Genomic DNA, 23023 nt, shown 5'->3' on the forward strand with positions numbered 1-23023 from the left:
CGTGCGGCCGCGAAAGTGAAAGTAATCGCGGTCAAGCGCAGCGCGCGTGCCCGCGCACATGCACTATAGCTCTAGGCTGGCCTGGTAGCACTTTTTGGAGCCCTCTCAATAAGTCTCGCCAGACCTGTGCATGCGCTGGGTCAGGCGAGACCTAAAAATCGCCCCAAAGCACGTCACATCTAGGAATCTCATTTCAACCAATAGTTGAATTGCTTGTCCCCTATCCCTAACATCGTATTTTAAAAAAACAGGTTTTAAAAAAGACTTCCATCGCAATAAAAACCAACAACAGTCCACAAGGTTGTGAACTGAATTCCCTTTCATGTTAAGGCTACACTGGCAATTTTTCCCTTTGTTTAACAGCATACCATGACTTCCTGACATCAACACTTGATTCATCCAAAGGTTCCACCATCCGACCATGAACTTAACAGATGGGAAACAGATTGCTTTTCTCTCAGGTAAGTAAGGTCCTCCTCCATTGAGACCTGTCTTATTATTCTTTTCAATTCTACCTTTCTCACTCCTATAATTACTACATCTAATTTTAATTCCCGAAAGCATGTTTAAATTCTCCCTCTTATTCCACGCGCCCAAGTCATCTCACTATACATTACCTCCCTTTTACACAGATAGGAGATTATGGAGGTTTTCTGCATGGGCCAAGTATTTCCACCCAGTGAGGCCTGGTTCCACTCTAACGGCTGCACCATAGTGGGGACGGAAGAGAAAGAAGTCTTTTTAGGCACCATCCTTCTTCCATATCCCACCACTTTTTCCCCCCCCAAGCTGACTACCTCGGCGACATACTAAAATTGTGGTCTTATCATGGCCCTTGTAGGCCATCAGCACTGGGCACTGGCAGAGACCCCCATAACATGTGTCAAATCTCCTTAATTCCCCCTACCGTCGAAAGCGCTTTTGCTTGTATCCTAGATTATGGGAGAACCACGCTCCTCGGTATTTATATTTGTCCACTCTCTATAACTTGACTTTGTTTATTACTCAACTCATGATTTTCCTGTGTTTCCCCATTTGGAGCACTTTATTCTTTTCCATATTTATTCTTATTTTTTTCTTCTTGCAGTAGTCCGCAAATATGTTTCATTTTCTCTGGAGCCCAATTCCAGTCAAATCAAAAATCACTAAGTCATCAGCATATAGGAGGCAGTTAATATGCGTGCCATTCATTTTTGGGCAAAAAGTGTTTGGGTGCCTTGGAGTGCTGGGGAAGTCGACCAGGAACAGGGAGAACAGTGTTAGTGCCAGTACACATCCTTGTCTCAGGCCGTTGCTTATATTAATTCTTTTAGACAGGGACCCTTCTCGGCCTGGCCCCAGTTATCACTATAGAGTTCCTGCAAGATCAAGAGATAATCTTTAGGAGGCTCATATTCCTTTAGTGCTTCCCATAACAAGGCTCGATCAACAGAATCAAATGCGGAGCTAAAATCTACAAAACAACAGTACAATACTCCACACTGCTCTATATATTTCTTGGCGATGGCCCATAGGCATAAGCAATGATCAACCGTAGAGTGGTTCTCTTTAAAGCTACCCTGTTCATGAGGGATAATAGAGTTAGCTTCTGCCCACTCCTTTAACATCCCTAAAAGGATCTTAGAGAAGACCTTGCCACTGACATCCAACACATTTATTTGTCTGTAATTTCCTGGGAGGGCATATTTGCCTTTTTTTGTATCTTTAATCACTGCTCCCTTCCAGCTATCCTGAAGAATCTTCCTGTTAAGAGTATTTCCTGGAAGAGGATAAAAAACAGACTGAAACACCAAGCAGTATTTGTTTTTATTTTTACTGCAGGCAAATTATCAGGGATGGTAGCCCTTGTAATTTATAGTATCTCAACTGTTTTCTTGATTGCTAGCTTGGAGAACCTCTCCTTTGTCTCCTTCTCAATCAGAAATCTAGTAGGGCGCTGAACAGTGGTGGCATCATTCTTATAGGCCTTCTCTAAGAATTCTACCCATGCATCTTCCCCATGGAGCCCAATGATTGTCCCTGGGAATTTCCTATCCCACTCTGCACCAACCTCCAAAATGTCCTAATATTTTTCGTCCTTATGGTCTCCATCACAGTTTCCCAGCATTTTGCGTTTAGCTTCCGCTTTTTCATTGCAACCACGTTTTTTAATTCTTTCTTTAAGCTAAGAAGGCGTAGCCCCCACCAATCTTATTTCTAGAGTCTCTCAGATGTCTTTCAAAGTTCCGGATATTATTTTTTAAAGTTCTACATTCTTTGTTAAACCAGCTATTTATGGCCTTGTTTGAGTATTTAAATATACTGTGTGTAATATTAAAGGCGGTGATTTGTATTTTTAAACATGCAACCACCTTTTTTATTATTATTTCCTCATACCAAGCTAGAGGATCTAGTGGTACCTTCATGGAGTCCAAACTTCCATAATTTTGTTGGAGATTCTTCAGTAATCTTAAACGTTTCTCGGAGAGTCTCGTTCTTAGGCCCTTAGAACATCCAGCCTTTACGGGGAGATCCCTCACCTGCCTAAGTGCAATATCCAATTTGAGGGTTGTAAGTAGAGGGTAATGATCGCTCCCCTCCAACGGGACGACCTCAAATGTCTCTATTAATTGAAAGGTCCATAGCTATACTAACACGTAATCAATGGGGTAGTTCTGATTACGGAACTGGAAAGTTTTCCTTGTGGGGGTATCTGCGGGCCTTCTACCATTTAAGCTCACCAAGACATCGGATATGAGGAAGTCTAACATGGCGACATCCTTCTGTGAGGCCTTTTTTGATGGCCAACAAACATGTTGAATATTAAAAGCAGCTAGGCAATCCTCCTATTTTTCATCCACTACCTCAGAAAGCACTTTATGATTCAAATCTCCCATCAAGATGATCAGATGGTGGGAGTACTGAAAAAAGATGTTAATCACATCTTCTCTAAACATTTCAATATTTCCCTTATAGTCTGAAGTGCTTCTTGCATACATAAATACATTTAAAATAATAATACATTGCTTCTCCGTGTCTATGTTTGTTATTTGTATACCACAAGCTAGTATCCAATTACACTTTGTTATAATTTGCCATAATCTTGAGGCGATTTTAGAGGATACTAATGTTATCAGTTCCCCAGAGGAACATCCTAAAGCATTTCTACCACCTTCAAATAGATCCCCAGAACACGATCTATTGGTGGTGGCTCTCTGCACAGCCATGTTTTCTGGAAACATAAAATTGAGTATTGGTTTGTAATTTCTCTGAGGACATTCAACCTCATTATGTTATTAAAACTGGGAGTATTCCAGGAGAACAAACTAATGCTGTGCAGAGAAGCCCACCCCTAATCCACATTACTTAGGTTTTCTCATTCGCACACATCCTCCTCCCAGTCCAAACAATCATACATATTTGGATCGGGGGTGCCTTTCTGCCCCCCTTAGGTTCTTCCCATCTTTTACTCTCCTTACTGGGCTCTGTCTTCTGATCCTGCTGTCTCCCTATATTCAGCCTCTGCCCCAACAGTTAACCGCCAACTTGTACCGTGCGCTGGGCACAGGGAGGGGAGGGGGATTTATCCCTTTGCTTTCATTTATTTTTGTTGCTAATGGTCCAGTGAGGGGATGTTGGTCTACCTTTGGCCAGGGAACTATATTAGCAGTTTACTTTACTATTTTCTGAGTTTCCAGCTGCAGGTTGGGACACTCTTCTTATCCTATGGGATTTCTTTTTCCCACCTCTGACCATCCTACCCTTCTTACCTCTTTTTCCACGTCAGTTTAAATTATTGGTACCCAGAGCGGAGGAGTAGCTCTAGGAGCTATAGCTGTTTCCATAGCAATAGCGGCTAACCCTTATTTTTATTAGCATTGGATGTTCTGATATGTACACAGAGGGTTGCCCCTCACCACTTCGGGTCGTGACCATAGAACTAACAGTTTCACCTTCCTCCCCCCCAAACCTACACCCCACACAAACCTGCTATGTCTTCTCTGAACCGAACAGGTGTTACCAACTTGAGCGTACAACCATTTATCTGTTTTAGTTCAGAAGCAATAGACTGAAAATAGACCTTATGTGATTTCAGTGTATCTGTATTTTGAACCACAGCCTCATAGATGCCCTGGAGTGTTTTTTGCATTAGGACCATAACGTCTAACATCGATGACGAGGAACGTGGGCCAACAACAAAATCGGGGGTAGCATGGGAGGAAATTCTTCGTTCACCAAGATTACAGGACTTATAGGGCTTGGTGGAGCTCACCCTAGCTCACACCCAGGTCCAGAACCTGTAACATTTAGAGCTTTTCTTAGCGTGCTATTATCGCCAAAAGTCCCCAGTTCCTGGGAGTCTTGACACCTCTCTCCTAGAATTTCTTCTTTGGAGCCTTCACCCCAGGCCCTTTCAATTGCAAACAGGGCGACAAAGATAGTCTTGTCTCCAGCTGAGCTACATCTTGGTCGAGGTGGTCAAGGTAGGTTCGAGACTCAGTTAACTCTCCTCTGCTCGCATCATTCAAGGGGGATGGGGATAAAGGGATTAGCAGGAATATTTCCCCTTCCTTTTTTGGTTGGCACGCCTCTGAAATACTTCTCCACAAACTCCTTGGTTGAGTTGACTAGCGGAGATGTCCCTTATCCAGCACTGACCACCTCAAGCAACTTTCCCCCTTTTTTATCCAATGTAATTGCTTGCTTAGGTTTACTTTTCGCCACTTCCCTGGGGGAGGTTGACCGGGCCCTCTCTTTCTTCCCCTTTTCTGCTCCTTTGACCCTTGAAGGCTTACCCGAGGCCATTTGGAGGTGGGTATGTAGGTTTGTTTTGATGGTACAACAAATAGAACAGCTACAACAGAGCGGCACGTATAAGTCTTTTTAACACTTACCTGACCCTGGCCACCACCTCAAAAACGCCATGTCAGCTGAGAATTGCTAACATTTTTCCAGTGTTCTCAATGTTCTCAATGTTTAGTAAATAATTTTCTTTTTCTCTACAGCTGTGTCCTTTTTTGAAAAGAAAGCAATTCACCCTCAAATAAAACAGGGTTTCTATGGAAATAACCATATGTTTCCCTTGACATCAGTTCACCATTTTCCAAAAACACAGTCATCTTGCCATAAAGCTTTTCATTTGGCATTTTAAAATATGTTCCCCCAAAAAAACATGCAATTTGCTGAAAATACTCATTTATCGGCCACCAGTAGTAGCTGCTTTATATTGTTTCCCTATTATCTGTTTGTTATTTCATCAAATACAAATAATTAATACTGCCCCAACGTGGACAGATCCTGAGTTACATCCCTATACTCACAGGCCGACTATACCTTTGTTACACCTGCCAGGATATCATAAAGGGACTGTTAACACAATCAAAGCCACTTATGGGTGCTGAGATCCACGCCACGAGTGAGGAGGTCTCTGCACCCGTAAACTCAACTCAAGGGATGTGCAAGTGGGCATTCCAAGATCTGTTTTACCATAACAGTTTGGGAATGGCAACAAATTGGTATGTTTGTGGACATTCCCAAACTCCAACCCATCCCATTTCAACTCTAGAAAGGGTCAGAAATTAATAATAATAATAACTCCACATTTGTAAAGCACGAACTTATCACCTCTAAAGGTATCCAGGCACTGGGGGCCATCGGGGAGATTAAGTGAGCTATTGCCCAGGGTCACACAGTGCTGAGCTAAGCTGCCACCAGCGCCAGGGATCGAACCGTGAGCCCGACGCTACGAGTCAGCCACTCTGGCTGCAGTGCCACACCTCTCAGCACGAGGTTAGTGTAAATCCCTTTCTATGGTGGGAAAGGGAATAGATCATCCCAGATTTGCGGGCTTTGTAAGAAAAAGGCTACATCCATAAGGAAAATACTTCCCCAGTCAAGAAAAAAGTGAAAAGCCTACAGAAATGTTTTAACAGAATAGAGAAATTCATGTTCAGTGCATGTCACAGAAGTTAGGCATAGGACGCAGCGGACAGGAGAATGTCAGCCTGCCGGCCCAGTTTGGCTCCTCATTCCCATGCCACCTTCTGAGCTACCACCATTCCAGTCTGTGCCATGTGTAGAATTTCTTTTTGATGTGAAATTTTGGGTGACAAATTATTTGTGAGAATTGATCATTTTAATTATGCATTTGGTCGCAAACAATGAACTAGTGATGTTGCACTTGAAATGACTTAATTATATTGTTCCGAAGCGTGACTAATAATGTTGTATATTTATGCCACTTTTCCTGCACGTCTCCAGTAGTTAAAATGGATGCAGTTTCTGGTATTCTGCTCATCCTACTCCCCCTCCTCTCAATTAGTGTCTGCTGCAAGTATTCCCTCCCCACAATGTCCGCGTAGCACAGTGTTATGACGTATATGGCAACTGTCCTTAGAACGCATATATTGGAATTAAACTTTCCACCCTGTTCTCTACACATCATTTTGAAGACCTTCTGCTGGAAGTTCTGATGTAGGCCTGTAGAAGAACATAATTGTATGAGTCTTTGTTTGAGAAGTGTTTCATATTGTATTCTACATCTCTGGAGTACAGTTGCCGGGGAGGCAAACAGAAGATTTCTTTTACCTTAAGCAACGGGTTAGTATTAAGAGCTTTAACTATTCAAATTTTGCTTTTGATTTGTCAAATGTGAGCTAAGTATGACCATATCATTCTCAATCTGCAGTTTTTTAAATTATTTATGCATAAATTGTGTATAAAAACCCAGAGTTTTGAAGGTTCGGAGGTGACTTCTCATTTTCCTCCCCAGACTTTACTAGAGACTGTCTCTTCTCCCTCAGAATGCTGCTAGTACTCTTTATGAGTTTGAAACTTAGAATCTGGAGAAATGTAACTGTTTAAATGGGGATTATTGTTTTGTTTTCTGATTTTGTGTTCTGTAGCTGAACCTTCATGGCAATCAAGGCATTTTCCTGTATCGTTTTGACTAAGAATTCTGTAATAAGCCTTTAAAACTTATTTTTGATTTTAAAAAATCAGTTATTAAGTTGTCCCAGTTTCTATTTGATTTCTACTCAGCTATTAAGTGGGTTAAATATTGTGGAGGGTGGTGTCTCTTCCCGCTAATCAACCAGAACTGCGGAGCCGAACTGGCTGACGTAAAATCGTGGTGTGTAGATTATTGGGGTTCAGCAACTTATTGGAGTTCAGCTCCCACAAATGTATCAGTCACCCAAAGGAGGCAAGGACCATGTCCATATATTTGAAAGAAGGGCTTATTAGCCTTTTAGGATGCTTAATGCCTTGTGGCATTCATGGAACTCAAGGTTTTAAAGGACGACAAGCATGAAAGGCATGTTGCAATTCAAGAGCATTAATAACTTAATAGGGAACCTGGACATATCCTCTGGGCCATACCCTTTCCAATCCACTATATATTTCAGCCATCTCCCTCTCTTAAGGAAATCCTGAACATGCTATTCTTCCTACTCAGGAAATTCAGAAGAAGTGGAAAGGGGATGATAAGGAAGGGACACGAAAGCACGGGTGTGGATTTTTTCAGGTAGCATAAGTTTCAAAGCTACCAGATCAATGAATGACTTGTTTAATAACAAAGGGACCAATATACTGAGGTTTTATTTGGTGTGAATTCCATGAAGTGGAATATGTTTAGTGGATTGCCAGACCCTATAATTAACTTTATATTGTGGTAAATCTCAGAGTTTTCTGTCAGCCTGTGTCCAGTATTTGTAGTGATCAGGTAGTCTTTTATTTCTTTTGAATGCAACTGAGTTTTTGTGACAAAGAGGCAGCTGTAGGGATATCCAACTGTTGTGGTGGCTGGATAATTTGAGATGACATGAGTGCATTTCAAAATTTCTAACAAAAAGGTTTTGTTGAAGCCGCAATAGCATTTTCATACGGGAATGATAGCAGACGAGACTCAATCTTTTTGTGTGGCACTAGAAGGAACAATGATACTGTTTGACGGTTTGGTTGGTGCATTCTGTTTGACCATTTTTCTGAGGGTGGAATGTGGGTGAGAATTTAATTTGTAATTGTAATAACTTGTTTATAGTTTTCAGTGAATTAAGGACCTTAAAGCATACTTACAATTTCATGTAAACAGTGTAATCTCTAAATGTGATGGATGAATAAATCAGCAATGTTGAAGACAGTAGTTTAAGCAGCGAAATAAAGTGTGCCATTTAGTGAGACCAAAATAGAAGTATTGTTTTCAAAGATGGGTACATTTATAATGACATGCAGATTAAATACTTACAAAGATTACACAGATGTCTTCAAGGGCTGAGTAATCTTCCTGGCTTGATATGAAGAATGTTTTGCTGAGCACAACAAACAGTGCACTTCTTTACATTAGTTTCCACATATTTTGTATAGTTGGCCAATAAAACCAACGCTGTAATAGTTTCAAAGTTTTTGGAATTCCAGGGTGTCACTTCATATTAGGGTCGTTATACCAATGAAACAAGGTTTCTTGCAAAGATGAAGATGCTGTATATAAAGTATTTCTTCATAGTTCGAAAGATCATCAGTTAGGTGTCTTGGACAATACAGCAGGAAGATTGGGATTTGGTTTGCGGAATGTAGTGATTATCGCAGTTGGATTCACCAAAAGTGGAAGTCAAAGCTTGAGGAGACAGGATTGGTGGAAGTTCAAGTATTTCAGGAGCAGCAGGTAGACAAGATAATGCATCGACTTTGCTGTGTTTAGAACCGGAGCGATATATGATTACGTATGGAAAACGTATAAAACACTCATCCGGTGTGCATCCTTGTGACATAGACACCTTGCAGATTTTAGGAAAGATGTGAGGTTTTTATGGTTGGCAAGAATTTGAATAGGATGAACTGCTCCTTCTGAATAATGTCTCCAATGTGAAAATCCTTCTTTTATGCCCAATAACTGTTTGCCCATTTGTTGTAGCTATACCGAGCTGTGTTGTGACAGTGGTAGACTATAAGATGCAGTATTCCATCTTCACTCCATTGAGATAGTATACCACCAAATGCAGTGTTAGATGCATCGGTTTACAGGAGTTCTATTTTTTAGGGCTTTGGTTGAGTTGGTACCGGGGCAGTAACAAAATGGGTTTTCAACTTTTGGAAAGCTGCTGCCGCTTCTGATGACCATTCAAATGAGAGATTTGTCTTTGAATTTGCTTTGTAAAGCATGTTAACTGTAGGACAAGTTCAAAATACAGTGGCATATATCGCTGGTAAAAAGTAACCAAGCCGATTTGAGGTGAAGGCCACTCTCTCTCCACTTCTGCTATTTTAGAACCCATAGCCGCACATCAAGGTGACAAAACCTACCCTAGAAATTCCACCTGCTTGCATGGAAGGAGCATTTAATTTCTTTGTCTTAAAAAAAAATCGAATTTGAACATTGTATTCCATTCATTACCTTTCTTCTTCCTAACAGATTATATGAACACCCTCCTCCCTCTCGGTATCCAATTTTTGTGTAAATTTTTGCATTGCTTACTCGATCAATGAGGCCAGAAAGCAGTTATCGATACTTGATTGTGTTGTCATTTATTTCACAATAGTGGGTGTGTGGGAGAATACTGCAAATCTTTTTCTGTACAAATAAAAACCTGGAACTGTGATTAATGATGGCTGTGTAAGCCCTTTGTGTGTGTTGTCATCAATATCAGCCTTGAAGATTTGATCTTCCTTAGATGAAAAGGAATACATTTTTCCATGAGGTATTATACTATCAAGAAGCAAATCAATGCAACCAGCATAAAGACGATGTGGCGGAAGTGATTTGGCTTCTGGGGGTCTAAAGACAGCTTGCCATCATGTTAAAATTCTGAAATAGATTCAGTTAGGTGGCAAGAGCTCCAGACAGGTTTTGTCCTGATTTTCCAATCAATATTAGGGTTATGGAAAGACTGCCAAGAGATACCTGGTAGGATTCGGAAATGGGATGCTTTTGTGATATAAAAGCCTAGGAATTCTTCATGTTCATGTATCTCTATATGTAGAGCAATGGTTCCATGAGTGATACTTCCAGAAGTTAGGCGGGATCCATAATCAGAACGAATGACTTCTGGTTTAGATTTCAAAAGCATATGTAGACAACTGTCATGCAAAACGTAAAGAACATGACCAGCTGTTTCAGAATCTGTTAGCAAATCCACAACTATAGTACCAGTAAATTCTATCTAGGAAAAAAAAGGAAAAATTAGATAAAGAAGGTACATGGGAGACATATGGGTGACTGCTACGGCCTCCTGAAACACCCCCCTTTCCTGACAGCAGACATTGTTCCCACAAAGTGAAAGCGTTTCACCCAATAGAAACACAGCTTTTCTTGATCACGGCGAGTTCGTTCTTCATAGGTTAATGGTCCATGGATACCCCAACTTGCAAAGGTTCCATAGCGGGAGGTGATCGAGGTGTTCGAGGACAGACATGAGAGAAAAGCACTTAGTGATACTATGATTTGGATAGTTTTCCGTGATTGTCTATGTCGGTTTTCTTGAAGATGATGATCTGCTTGCAACATGAGTTTGATTAAAGATGCACTCCTCTTAGGACCTGGAATCACTCGTTCTGCAGCGTCCTGTAGATCGTCTCTCAGATCAGATTGGGCAACAGTAATTTGTGATTCTTCAGACCAGCATTCTTCAGTTATTAATTGATGTTTATTAATTTACTCTTGAATAGATCAAAAGATCTGTACAGGCAAATACAGAATACAGATCAGCAAGCACCACATTCTATAAAAATTCATAACAATAAAAAGTGTTAAAACAACATACAAAGTCAAACACATACATTTATAGCTTCTGGAATACAAATCAATTTGAAAGCAGCTGTCATCAAAGGAATATGACGTAGGAAGTTTGGTTTTAAAAATCGCTTAGCTTCATTTAACCCGGGACCCATAAAGAGAACATGGATAGCATCATAGATAATGTGGTTACATAAATCATAGGGAGCATGTTTAATTGTATTGGCTGTTTTGCACAACAGTTTTTCTTAGAATGATAAACTCCCAGTTTTGAAGTTCAGATAGAATAATCTGATGTCATACTAGATTTGAGGTAAAATTGTCTTTTCCCAACCGTAGCAGCTCAAAAGGTGTTCTCATGCATTTTTTTATTTGATGCATTCTAAGAGAGGACAAGGCGACCAGTTGCGTTGCTTTCAATTGTTTCAGTGTTAATAGAACTAGTATATTGAAACTGAAGATTGCCGAGTAACTGAGGCTAACGCTTTAAAAAGAAGATTTCTGAGTAACCCCCTTTAAATGAAGGTTGCGCCAATAACTTATTATCTGGGCAAAGCCTCGATATCGAAGCCCAACCAGTTTAAGTTTCAGATGTGTAGCCTCAATAGATAAACCATTGGATACAATTTTCATAGCTTCCCCTCTAATTTTTGCAGAAAGATTCGAAATTGCAACTTTCTCAGAAGTTAAAAAAATACTGCAGCAAACCAACCCCACTGAGGTCACTTTGACTAACTAGGAAGACAGGTTGTACTGGCATATTAAATTGTCTGAAAACCACACAAATCCCTTGTTTTAATTAAAAAAATCCAACTTCTTTGGCTTTTTTTGTATGAAGAAGTTCGAACATTGTTATGAATTATTGATTGAATGAATTAGAATCTAGTAAAATAGGGTGAGTCTGACATAGATGAAGGTTAGCCCACGCTACAGCATGACCTCCCAAATTAGCAGTGATAAATACAGGGGCGTCTCTTCCGTTAAGGGGGAGGAGCTTCACCCCACTTATCAAATGGTAATAAGGTTCATTTATTACCATTTTATTTTTCAAAACCCCATCTCGAGCCGAGTGTCAGGCCGGGGGGGCGGGGGGCGGGGCTTTCTACTGCTGCCAGTCAAGCAACGGCAGAAAGCAATAACGGGCAGGGCACTTTTAAATTTAAAGTGTGCATGTCTCTTTGGCTGGCCATCTTGCGACGGCCAGCCAGACATGTGCATTTTAAACCTCTCTAACCCAGCGGTTTTAGACAGCTGGGTTAGAGAAAGCAAAGGGCTCCAGTGTCTACCGAGCGCCAAAGGAGGCCCCTCCCCCCAATCCTGGATCTGCTTTCAGGCTGCATGAGAGCAGCACCAGGATTGGTTAGTGCAGTTTCTTTGTTCCTGTGTTGTAGCATGCCTGCCTAGAGAAGACCGAAGCGAAGAGGACGTCGCGCCAGGAAGGTAAGTGTAGTAATTTTTTTACTTATGTTATTTTTCTCCCACCTGCTTCACCACCCCTCGTACATGCCAGCTGCCACTGGATAAATACCACTTTGAATTGGTCACTAGTAGAGACAGTAGGTTTAGTTAAGTACTGATGGAGACATTGAGTTCGAAAGAGGCAGATTTAGTGGAATCACCATACAACTGCTAAGGCCTTGGTGTATTATATCCAGCAAGACAGGAATGAGAAGTGATGGTACATGGCCCTGATCAACTATTGGAGCTACCACAGGAAGGGCCACAGGCAGGGGTGGCTGGCAGGGAACGGTGGTGACAGGGTGGGGGTAAAAAAAAACAAGCAATTAAAAAAAAACACTTACCTTTTTACTACCGCCGTCTCTCCTCAGTCGTAGTGCCTCCTCCTGGCCTGGTCCGGAAGCAGGAAGCACTCAGGCTCCCCAAAGTCAATCACAACACTACAATGTGATTGGTCTCAGTGCCGTGGTTTGGCGCTCAGACGGGGACTGGGAGCCTGTGCATGTTACCTACCAGGCTGTGCATTAGAGCTTGGTGGGGTACGTGCAAAGTGTGCATGACGATTTGGCCGGCCGGCCATGTCCTTGATCGCCGCCGTTACCTCATCTGTCGATATGTCTGCACTCAATACCTCTGCCGTTTCTGGCGAGGGAATCGTCAAGGGTAAGCAGTCTAAGAAAAGGTGCATTGTCAGGTGGGCCATATGTGGGAGGCGGGTGTGTGATGTTGTGTAGTATGTTAGGATCAGCTTAATAGCAGATAGATCATAGACACGAGTGCCAAATTAATCATTCACCTCGAATATTTGGGGTCCCCGCTTAGTGGTTGGGTTCACCAGCCAGGCCAGCAATGCACCAGTTTTATCCCATTCTGTATGGGCCCTTATCATGTATTCCCTGTAATCAAAACAACATATTTTTTGTACTAAGCTTCTCTTTCTCTGCAAGAAGTGATTGGTTTACTGTGGGGTTGGTGTATCTGTGTTGTTTTAGTGATCGAAGCGTAAGCTCATGTGCTCAAGCCTCTCTATGTAGGGACTGCTGAACACCTCTTGCATGCAACCATACAGTGCCCCCTAACTACTGTTTAAAATCTTCTCATTCTATCAAATCAGACTCAGTGGACCCTGTGTTTTCTGCAAAGTATTGTAGTATTAACCTCCCTTTTGTATCCCAAAATGCTTGATCCTTCAGGTTGTCAATCTTAAGCCTACATCTGGGAATGCAGGTTCGAGTTGAGATCCAAGAAAGTGTAACAAGGATCAGATTATGATCTGACAGCATTCGAGCAAAAAACTCTGAGTGCATGATCTGTGTATGGACTGTCGGAGTGCAAAGAAACTTATTAAGTCTCACATGTAAGTCATGTACTGGAGAATGAAAAGAGTAGTACCACTCAGAAGGATACCTCACTCTCCAGGTGTCTACCAAGCTTCAATGTTGTATCCAATCGCAAAAATTATTTGTGGTTCTTGTGACCAGGTATTTCCATAAAGGCGGGTATGATCTATCCAGTGTAGGAACAGCTATACAACTGATGTCCCCACTGATAATATTAGGGGCAGTCACATAAGAAGCCAGGACCAAGGAGAACTCATCTAAAAATGTGGATGGATCCATGTTAGGTGCATAGAGGTTGGGTATCGTAATGTTTTTACGCCCAGTCTTCCAAAAAGAATAACATACCGTCCTTCCTTATCAACATTTTTCCTTCAGGATTTGAAATGGCGTCCCCGGTCTGATCCATATGAGGACCCACCCTGGTAAAGTCTGAATATGTGTTGTAGGTTAAATGACCCCGCCAGCGCTTTGAAAGGCCACCCCTTCCGTCACCGTTAACTGTGTTTCTTGTAAGAGTACAACATGGACCCTCGCCTCTTCAGGTACACCTAACTCTTGCAGCATTTGGACATACTGTTAAGTCCCCTAATATTCCAGGATATTACCTTATATCCTTTTTGTGTACTTGACATATTGTAAAAGCATTGGTGCTGAATGCCACATGACATATAGCTGCCTATCCCTCCCAAGCACCCATCCCACAGTGCATGCAGAAGGTTCTTTGGACCCAAGCATCGACCCCTCCTCCCCAGGACAGAAAGGCAACAGTCCCCCCATCCAAGCCAGGCCAATCCAAAACTAATAAACTTGTCTTATTCACACAGAGAACCAATATTGTGTGGTGGTTGTCTCTGAAGGATACAAGTTCCCGGACCAGGGCATGCCAACTGCTCCTGTAGCAAAAGTCAGACCGACAGCACTTACCATAAGCCCCATTCAGTTACCATTACCATGTTACCTATAGGCCGGAGATTATTGTCATCCATGTTCATCAGCTGCCTGTGGTGTGATCCGTGGAAGCTCGGTATCAGAGGCAGTGTGCAGGGCAGAGCCTGATCATGGATCTGAATCCGTCGCACTGGGTTACTTGCCCCTTTAATCCGACTGGGTATCCACTCTCTATCCATCGTCAGACAGCATGGGCTCAGCATTGTATCCTACGCCGATGACACTTCCTCTCACTCACGAAGAAGCCCGAAGACACCAGACTCTGTTTCCAGGAAGGACTGAAGAATGTGGCAGCCTGGATGAAAGACAGCTCTTTGAAGCTCAACTCTGAGAAGACCGAGGTCCACATCCTCGGACCCTGCACCTCTGCCTGGGACAACACCTGGTGGCCCGCCGCCCTCGGTAGCCCGCCCACCCCCACAGACCATGCAGGAAACCTCGGCATCATCCTCAACTCCTCCCTCTCCATGAACCGCCAGATCAACGCCGTCGCCTCCACCAGTTTAAACTGCCTACGCATCCTTCGCAAGACTTTCAAATGGATCCCCCTTGACTGCAGAAGAACAGTCACACACGCACTCATAACCAGCAGATTGGACTACGGCAATGCCCTATACAGTCACCCACGCACTCATAACCAGCAGATTGGACCACGGCAATGCCCTATACGCCGGTATCAACAGAACCCTTCTACACAAACTCCAAACCATCCAGAACGCCGCAGCCAGACTCGTCCTCAGGACACCGCATCACGAACACATGACCCAATACCTACGAAACCTCCACTGGCTCCTCATCGAGAAGAGGGTCACCTTCAAACTCCTCACCCACGCCTACAAATCACTCAACAACATCGGACCTAAATACCTCAACGAGAGATTATCCTTCCACGCACCCAAGAGGAACCTCCGATCCGCCGACCTTGCCCTGGCAGAAGTCCCCCGCATCCGCAGAAACAGAACAGACTGGAGAGCCTTCTCCCACATCGCAGTCAAGACCTGTAACAAGCTCCCTTTGAACATCAGACGCTCTCCGACCCTGCACACAATCAGGAAGGACCTTAAGACCTAGCTCTTCAACTGATCCGGAGCTGCTGCCCCCCCCGCACCTTGAGACCCTCACGGGTGAGTAGCGCGCTTTATAAAACCCTGTTTGATTGATTGATTGATTGATTGACCCCAATGCTTGCTGCCGCTGCCATCGCTCTCAGTTGGTCCCTCTGAGTCTGCTCTTTCGTGGGAAAGCTGGGTGTCACAGGTACATTCCAGAGTCGGGGGCACGAACGATGATGAGGTCATCCGGCAGTATACAGTATTTCCTTGTCCCTCGGATGCACCTCAATCCAGTGCCAAACATCTTGTGGGTCCGTGAAGAATCTGGTGCCAGTGTCTGTAGCGATCCTCAGTTTAGCTGGAAAAAGCATGACGTACTTCATCCCCATTTGTCTGAGTCGTGCCTTAGCAGCCAGAAAGGAGGAGCGTTGTTTTTAGACTGCCAACGTAAAATCCGGGAATGCCATCACTTTGTGACTTTGGAATTGTTCGTACCCATTATCCCAGGCCTTGTGGAGGATATAGTCCCTGTTGCAGAGGTGTAGCCGTCGGGTCACCACTGGGTGCAGCAGCACTCCCAGAGGGGGAGGCCGCACTGGCACCCTGTGGGCCCGTTCCATTTCAAAGAAGGGGGAGAGACCATTAAGAGTTATTACATACTTGATCAAGGCCTCCAACAAAGGGATCATGTCTTGCTCCTCAATACGTTTTGGGTGACCCACTATGCAGATATTATTCCTGCGTGCTCTACCCTCTGCATACTCTTCTCTATATTCCAGGGTATGCAGTCTCTCCATGACTTCCGCCATTTGGGTTGTGAGGTCCCCTCACCATGGGTTGCATGTTGGTGATGTTGCGCTTAGTGTTCGTTATGCAGTCCACTAGTTTACGCTTGTCGTCCTGATGGATACCCAGATCAGCCACCACAGTGTCCATCTTATGAGCATCCCTAGTGTCTTCAAATGCAGTTAGTATGGAGTCTAGTGTGGTAGGGGACCACCAGGCAGTGTTGAAAGGTCCCCCCTCCATGTCCCTGTGTGGGCAAGAGAGTGGCCTGGTGCCCACCCCCCATTTAGCATTTCTGACCGTAGCCATGGGACAATAAGCCAGTCTCTGCACTCAGCAAACGATGTGGCCTGGAGCTCTCCAGGCCCCACCAGTTGTGCCCACTATATTCAGGCAGTCCCGCACTGCAGCCCTCCCAGGGAGGGCAGTTCCTCAGTTCTCCTTCACTTGTCCCTGGAGGGATGTAAGTCAGTTGCCATGGCAGGGAGCAATGTTTTCCAGTATTTTCCGGGTTTCCACAATAGGACAATTAGGTGCCTCTCGCCATAGTCTCCAGGGGTCAAGAAGAGCCTCCCGGCCCAAGCACCCCCCACCAGAAGCCCAATCAGCTGGGCAATCGTCCAACAGTGATGTTACCCTTGAAGCGATCAGCCGCATCAGGGTACTCTCAGGGGATCCAGGTGAACGCCACAGCTCCTTGTACCTTCTCCCCACTCACTGCTGTTCTCTCCCCTCCAAACACCAAGAGCACTGCCTCTGCTCTCCTCAACGCGGTCATGCTCTGAGCAAGTCTGCCCTCACGGCAGTCGTGCACCAGCATTGGGGGGCCCATACTGTGTGCAGCTCTGGGGATCACCAACTGGGCACAAGGGGAGACACACCCTCAGTCAGAGGGAGTACCGCAGCTGTGGGCACACAAGTGAGCGCTTATCCGGTTGCGGCAGTGGCCGCCATTTTGTTCTGCCGCACCCAAGAGGCAACTCCTGGCTTGGCTAAATCTCCCTCTGCAGCACACAGTCCCTGCAAATTGGACATTCACGGTGTGGGGATGATGGTGGAGTGCCCCTACTCAGGCTGGGAGCCGGTAGTTGTAGTGCAAGATGGTGCGGGATGGTGGCTCAGTCCCAGGAGCTCCCCAATGCCGCAGCTCACTCCATCGGCTCCAAGCCTCACCCCATGTTCATCCTCCTTCATGCAACCACTTTCACTACAGTTCAGGTCCCAATTATTACACAGCAACCCTTTAAAAATCTTCCCCTTACCTAGCTGATCACACACAAACTGCACACATTGCCTGATAATACAGACATTAATGCTGTGCTTGACATTGACAGCAGTCATTCCCCAAGTCATAGCCACACTGGCCACTCTGAAACCAAAATATATATGTCTTAGACCCTCAATTCCCCAGGATTACCTCCAGCCTAAAGAACAAAAGACATGAAATAAATAAACTTGAAAAGAAACTCACCAATAGTTTGCACAAAGCTGGAATTACTAATAAAATGCATAATTGGCACATTCATCAGGCCAACTCCAACTATTTAGCTTCACACCGTTATACTCCCAGAACTCAAATAGAGTTCTCTCCAACCCATAACTTTCTGATACCTCTGACAACAATTGCAAGGCTCTACGGGACATTTCATTTTCTCCAACAAAATCGCAATGCTCCATTCTGCTGATTCATCTAAAAACTCTCCTACAGTAATCACGAACAAGTCAACAAACACTTACTCCAGCTTCCAAACAGTTTTACATGATGACCTCCTCAACATTGTCAGGAACTGCAAGGCCACTCAATGATCTCATTCCTGTTGCCATAATCAATATTAATTTTGCACTGCTTTTTAGGCAAGGCGTAAAATCCTAAACACGTCCCTAACTCACAGCTCCATTCTTGATCATCTCAAATGCAGCCTGATTTACCCTTACTCAAAAAACTCTGTCTTGATCCGAAACTACTCAACAATTAACAGCCGATCTCATACCTTCCTTGGTAATTAAGACCATTGAAAAATGTGTCTCCTTACAACTCTCGAAATTCCTCAAGAAAGTGAACTTACTATCAATCCACAAACTGTATTCAGAGTGGGGCATGAAATTGAAACAGCGTCATTAAAAATTATGAACAACATACACCAAATGTTGGATGGTAGAGAATTTTGCCTCTTAGGACCAAAATATGAATCTGGTGGTCCGAGGGCCGCCAGACTCATGCAGGTGCGGCAGTGGCAGTCCAGCCACCACTGCACCAGCGGTCACACCGCCCAATTACAATTTAGGTGGTAGGACAGCCATTGCACATCCCCAACCTTCAGGGAACCGCCATTCCGTGGGGGTGGCGCGGCAGTCAGGGGCTCAGCAATATGCTGGTTTTGCCGCTGCAGCACCGCCATGCATAATATAAGTTTCAGGACCGCCAGCGGTGTCATGGAGGTCTTTGTGTGGAGAGAAGAAGAATGTAATGAAATGTCCTGAGCTCAGATAGGAGACGTTTCAGAGCTTTTGGAAGCCTTTTCATGTCACAATTTCTTTAACTACATAGAGGTTATTCGGGACTAATTTACTGGACCAAAAGTGTTTCACAGGCAGTGCATAGATTCCCTTTGTGTGAAAAAAAATATTGAGCAAGAAACCTAGCTCCCTTTTTTTTGCCATTTTAACAATTAAGGGGCCGCGATCCGGCCGGAAAAAGTACGAGCCGTACACGTGTTTTCCGTCTGACTGGTACAGCTGTACGAGCGAGCAAGTACGATGCGAGCAACGTGAAATTCGCTGACCGAATCGTTTCCGGGTCCGAACCGCTCCATACGTCTCGTTCGTAAGCAAACAGTGCCGTGCAATGGAGGCGATTTACGACCGAGCCAGTATGATGCGCGATTCGGACAGCAGGATCGAGTCGGAGCCTCCGACACATAAACGCTCCGGGAAGCAATCTTTGGGGGTCCGCGCCGGACCCCCCTTCACCCGTAGCCTTACGAGTCGATCACGGGGGGGACCCAGGGGGCCCCCCTACACATGCATGTACGGTGCGGATCGCACCAACGCGTACACACTACAGGTGGCGCCCTTGTTCGCAACGTACCCATTCAGTCAATGGCAGCCCGTGTACGCATCATACAACCAGCTCCCATTGACTTCAATAGGAGTCCAAGCGACCCGAGTCCGTCAGCATACGACTGCATCGTACTCGCTCGGTCGGACTCCAGGGGCACGGGTTGGTCGGAAAACCCTCTGAATCTGACTCGGACAGAGGGCTTTCCCAACGAGATCGGAATCGGCCCCTAAATGTGTCAGTCCGAGCATACAAAATGGACCTGAATACTCTTAAAATGACATTTAGTTCATTCTCCAAAAAGGTTCCTTAGAGCAAAACTCTCACCATTTTTGGAGTAGTTTTTCATAAATGTATCATTTTGGCAAAGAAAATTTTGATTTATACTATGTTTTGACTATTGAACACATTCTCTAGAAGATAGCCATCAACATTGCTGTTGTTTCTCATAAATGTTTCCTGATTTGACTGGAATCATCTCACTACTTGGAAAATGTACAGCATTGCCACGAGTTTTATACTTTTCCTGAAAAAGATACATTAGCTTAATTATGTCTCTTGAATGCATGTACTCTTATAAAAAATGTTGCCTAGGGTTTCTCCAGGAACACAAAATTGTCCTCACTTTTTTAATGGGAAACAGTGTAAATTGTGAATTAAGACTCTGCGTTGACACTTGCATCTGTTTTGTCTGCATTTGACTCCAAGATCAAAGTGTGATGTACAGTTTGCTGTTTTAAAAATTCAAATAAAATGTTTTTATAAAAAAAAAATGATGTACAGACTTTAAGCCTGCACAGTCAAGAAATGTTACACACACTTCTACCCGCAAATGGAAAATTGTCACTTATAACAAAGTATGAAGCATTTGGCAACGCTGAAGACACAGAATCCCAAATTTCATTTAATCTGGGACTCATACGGTCTTGTTCGTTTATCCTCCCACCACAAGTGGACATAAATCAACCTTTCCATTTTTATGTACATATCACCTAAAATGTAGTTCGTTGTTTTGGTATAGAGGGCCAGCCTTCTCTAACCGTGAATCACAGCAGTGTTTGTAGATTTTCCACAGTAGGTGCAATTGCAGTACTGAGGATAAGAGGGGATATCATGGCAGTGGCGTGCATTTTGAGTTCTCACAACATAGTAATCCATGGCGGTGAAAGACAGAAATCAATAAACCATGCTGAATGAATCTACAACCCACCCTAACGTGAGCTTCGTCGCGCAGCATATAATATACACTGACTCCAAATGCTGACTTCCTGCACTGCCCAGTCGGTGACGTTTTTCTCCAGTGGAATTCGGAAGGCGCGAGCTGCTGTGAATGTGCCACCTGCCACCCTCCACTGCCACCTCAGCTGTGAGAAGGACTCCATTATGAACATCCTTTTTTCTTTGAACCGGAAATCACTGCGCCTGCCGGGGGCTAATTAACGCGCCGATTGTAACCTGTGACAGAGAGACGTCGTCTTGTGTATTGGTCATTAGTCACATCCTGTGTGCAAGAGACGGAAGACGTCTTACTTTCTGCCCTCAGGGACTGCACTTGCTGATTGCCATGGACAGGTGTTAACTGGTACAAATTAGACGTAATATTAGCCCAGGCAGTATTCATTCATGTGTGTTAAAAAGATACAACAGCGAAATAATATTGCCGCATTGTACTGCATATTTAGTGAACCAAGCCGCATAATTTGGTCTTCCATTGAGCATAGTTCGGGTAGCCCTTTCTAGGACCACAGGTACACCGTGTATTGGCGATTAGCCCACATCCTGTGTGCACGAGACAGATGGTATGTTATTTTTTGCCCACAGGGTTTGCAGTTCTCTCACTTCGGAAGCATTTTAGCGAGTGGTGTTTTACATGGGCTACCCGGCGCTCGGAGTTGTAACCGCTTAACAAAGTGGGGTGAATTTTCAGTTCTCACCATATAGAAATCCATGGCGGTGAAGGACAGAAACCAATAAACCATGCAAAGCCAATATGCCTGGCCCTATCAAGTGTGTGATTATTTTCAAACATATGCAATATGCAAACAATTAAAACAATATAAAGAATTAAAGGTGGCCTAGTTTCTCAGGCACATCAGACCTGGAAGAGAACTCCACACATATTCAAGCAGCTGTTCACTTGCGAACAAGGAAAACGTCATCACTCATAGCGCAAGACAGCCAGTGGATGAAATGGGCTAAGCCACTGCCACATGCTGTGTGCAGTGGTGGTTGGAAGCAAAATTTGAATGGCACTTGAATAGGCCAATTAATGAAAGGGCTGACCGAAAGTCACAGTGTATAAATATATAAGTATTATATATTATGATTTTTTTTGTAAAACATGAGGCTGGCGAGGCCATACCTAAAAAATGAAAATGAAGGCACCTTAAGAACATTATGTTGGAATATGCTGTTTGGTTGCAGCCGCAGTGGGCTCCTTTGCAATAACTGTGATTCACCCACCTTCACCTCAGGTCTCTTGAAAGGGATGTATGTCAATACAACATATGCTCTTACCATGCATGTTTTTACCACACAGGCCTTTACAATGCATGGTAAGTATAATAAGGTAAATGAAACCTTAATAAATATATATTTTATTATACATTCATTTATTTTTTCAGGGGAAACACCCCCAGCACACCTTTTTAAAATGTACTCCTATCCCCCCTTTACTACTATCCACCCCTAAGCCCTAGAATTACCCTTACCACACCAAAACCCTAAAATTACCATTACCAACCTTTACCACTACCTATCCCTAAATCTTAATATTACCCTTACTACCCATAAATAGTAAAATTACCCTTGCCACCCTATACCATTACCCACCGCTAATCCCTAAAGTTACCCCTACCTCCCTTTACCACTACTCACCCTAATCTCTGAAATTTACCTCCCGGAGCAGGTCGATATGTAGAAAGGGGAGAGATTGCCGCGTGGCATCCCTCCCAGGACGTATTTGGCCCCGGGGTCCACCACCTGTTGATGTCAGAAATGGGGAGGGGGCCATAAGCCCTCACCCCCCTCCTTGGATGTTTTCAGCCCCAGGAACCACCACCTCCCCAGGGCACAGCCTGCAGCCCCCCTCCTAGAGCAAGAATGGGCCTCAGGGCCGCGGTGCTCAGCCAGGAGGATGGGCGGCTTACCAAAAGGCCCCCCAGCACGTTTCCCACTGGTTTTGTTGATGCGTTCTCGACATCAAGGAATATGAAGACATCCTTACCAAACAAAAAAGCACTTATTTCGTATAGTTAAGAGGAAGTATTCTTGTTTGGTGGAGATTCACCGATTTGGAGTCTCGTCATTTTCTCTATACGAGGATCCATGTTATCACAGGTTTCTGGATGAAGATGCTTGAGGAACAATCACATAGCTAAAATTAAACACACACAAGGTCACAGGAGACATTGCCTTGTGGTCCATTATGCAGCTATAGTGTACAATACACACCAGACATTTGCCCAACTAGGTGGCACTGACTAATTAACCAGCAGAAAGTATTCCAGTTGGGTAAATATTTGTGCAAAACTGTGGAGTCCTGTTGGATAAATGGGTAGGTGAGGTTCTGTTCCGGCACTGATGCTCATTTCTCAGAAATCAAACCTCAACGGGAAGCACTTGCAAATATAAACTTAGCAGGTGCCCAGTTGAAGCTCCACTTCCCAGGCCC

This window comes from Triturus cristatus, chromosome 2_1 (assembly GCF_964204655.1).
Source record: "Triturus cristatus chromosome 2_1, aTriCri1.1, whole genome shotgun sequence".
Taxonomy (NCBI): Eukaryota; Metazoa; Chordata; class Amphibia; order Caudata; family Salamandridae; genus Triturus; species Triturus cristatus.